This window comes from Echinops telfairi, unplaced genomic scaffold (genome assembly GCF_000313985.2).
Source record: "Echinops telfairi isolate 266 unplaced genomic scaffold, ASM31398v2 ScPeMD7_23;HRSCAF=83, whole genome shotgun sequence".
Classification (NCBI taxonomy): domain Eukaryota; kingdom Metazoa; phylum Chordata; class Mammalia; order Afrosoricida; family Tenrecidae; genus Echinops; species Echinops telfairi.
In genome coordinates this window covers 62,843,368-62,845,904 of record NW_022103920.1, presented here as the reverse complement: position 1 = coordinate 62,845,904, position 2,537 = coordinate 62,843,368, and positions in this window count along the sequence as shown.

Here is a 2,537-nt window from a genome sequence, read left to right as displayed (position 1 = left end):
TCAATATTCTTTGCCAATACCGTGAGTTAAAAGCATCCATTTTTCTGCAGTCTTCCTTATTCAATGTCCAACTTTTACATGTATCTGAGGGAATACAGAATATCCTGGTTCAAGTCAGGCACACCTTGATCCTGAAAGTACTATCCTTGCTCTTCAACACTTTAAAAAAGTCTTATACAGCAGATTTGCCCAGTGCAATATGTTGTTTAGTTTCCTAACTGCTGGCTCCAGGAGGAAGAGCCCTGGTGGCATAGTGGTTATGAGTTGGGCTGCTAATTCCAAGATCAGCAGCTCAAAACCACCAGCCCCTCTGTGGGAAAAAGATGAGGCTTTCTACTCCTGTAAAGAGGTTACAGTCTCAGAAACTCACAGGGGTAGGCCAGCTCTGACCTATAGAGTCACTATGAGTCAAGACTGAGTCCATGGCAGTGAGTTTGGGTGCATGAGCATTGATTGTGGAGCCAGGCAAAACAAAATCCTTGATGATTTCAATCTTTTGTTTATCATGATGCTGTCTATTGTGCAGTTGTGAATATTTTAGTGATTTTTTATGTTGAATTTTAATCCATACTGAAGACTACAATACTTGATCTTTGACAGCAAGTGCTTCAAATTCTTGCTTTCAGCAAGGAAGGGTGTGGCATTTGCATATCACAAGTTGTTAATATGCTTTTGAGATGTAGTCAATTAATTAACATGGTCCCTCTACACCTTGGGCTGCTAACCTTAAGGTTAGCAGTTGGAAATACCAGCCACTCTTATGGGAGAAAGACAAGGCTTTCTGCTCCTGTCTAAAGAGTTATTATAATCACAGAAACTCACAGGGGCAGATCTACCCTCTCCTATAGGGTTGCTAAGAGTTGAAATCGGCTGATGGCAGTGAAAGTTTGAGGGAGTCTCATTTGCCGTAATCCATTTTGTGTGTGGCCTCTGGACTTGTGGCTCTGATTCCATTTTGGAGGGAGTTCTCTGTTACAGGATTGGCGTGGGATGTATCTGTAGACTCTGCATGACTGGAGGGTGTGACATAAGCCACTAGTCTTTGGCTTTCCCAGGGGAATAGTTGGCTGCAAGATAAAAATCACACCTTAAAGGCCTTCCCTTTTTGTGACTTCTGTCCTGATTGAGTATTGGGAGATTCAGGAAGACTGGCTTTGATTTTTTTTTTAAACCAATTTGACTTCTGACTTTGGCCCCTGAATTTAGTTTGCTTCTGCCTGTCTTTCAGATTACGGAGTTCTCAGTGTCCACAACCACATAAGCCAGCTCCTTAAAATTTTGTGAGATTCTGTGAGACATTGCAGCAAATTACAGAACCCAGGGACATGAAGGACTAAACTAAAAGGGAGGAGTGGGGGGAAATTGGAGCTGTATAACATGGTGGAAAATTTGGACATTTGGGACATCTTTAAAGTCCAAGTCCTTGGAACCAGTCTGGTATTGATTCTTCTAAAAGAAATTATCACCACCGCCTGCCTCCAATCCTGATGTGGCATTCTTCGTCATATGGTCCAGCTTCTCAGGGTATTTGCTCAGCGTGCAGATCAAATAAGGATACAAACCTGACACACACATCTTTCTGGATTTTAAACCACACATGGTTCCCTGGTTCTGGTTCAATGACTGCCTTTGGTCTAGCTCCAGGTTTGGGCATGAGCACAATGATGTGTTCTGGAATTTCCATTCTTCTCAACATTACCCATCGGGTTTTGGGTGTGTTTGTTTTTTGTGATCCACACAACTGAATGCATTTGCATAGTGGATAAAACATAAGGAAACATCTTTCTGGTATTCTCTGCTTTCCAAGATCCATAGGACATCAGCAAAGATATCCCTTATTCCAAGTCCTCTTCTGAATCTGGCTTGAATTTCTGACAGTTCCCTGTTGCAATTGTTGTTGAATTATCTGCAGCAATTGTATTTGTAGGTGATATTAATGATATTGTTTGGTAGTTTCTGCATACTATTGGGCCATCTTTCTTTGGACTGGGCATAAATATAGATCTCTTCTAGTCTGTTGGCCAGGTAGTTCTCTTCCAAATGTCTAGGCATAGACAAGTGAGTGCTCTAGTGCTTCATCAACTTGGTAAAACTTTTCGATTGTTATTCTGTCAACTCCTGGAGCTTTGTTTTTGCTAAAGCTTTCAGTACAGCTAACACATGTGTTAGCTATTGTTATTATTATTATTAACATGATAAGAAGCTGATTTCTTTGAAAAGCATCATCAAAATATCACCTATGAAACAAAATTTATGCTTAGAGAGTTTAGAAATCATAGGATCTAAGGCATTTTAAAATTTACCTCTTTTTCAAAAAATAATAAGCATATTTATTACTTACAGTGTGGTAGGTATTATGTCATGCTCTTTGTCTACATAATCTCATTTAATCCCCATATTACCTTGGTAATAGCTAAATAAGCTTTAGCAAAATTAGAACTGAGCCAGCACTCGTTTTGGTTAAGTCAATCATTTTCTTCTGTGCTTAATTAAATTAAGCACTGATGCTGCTTACAAAGTAAATCTTTATCATTTTC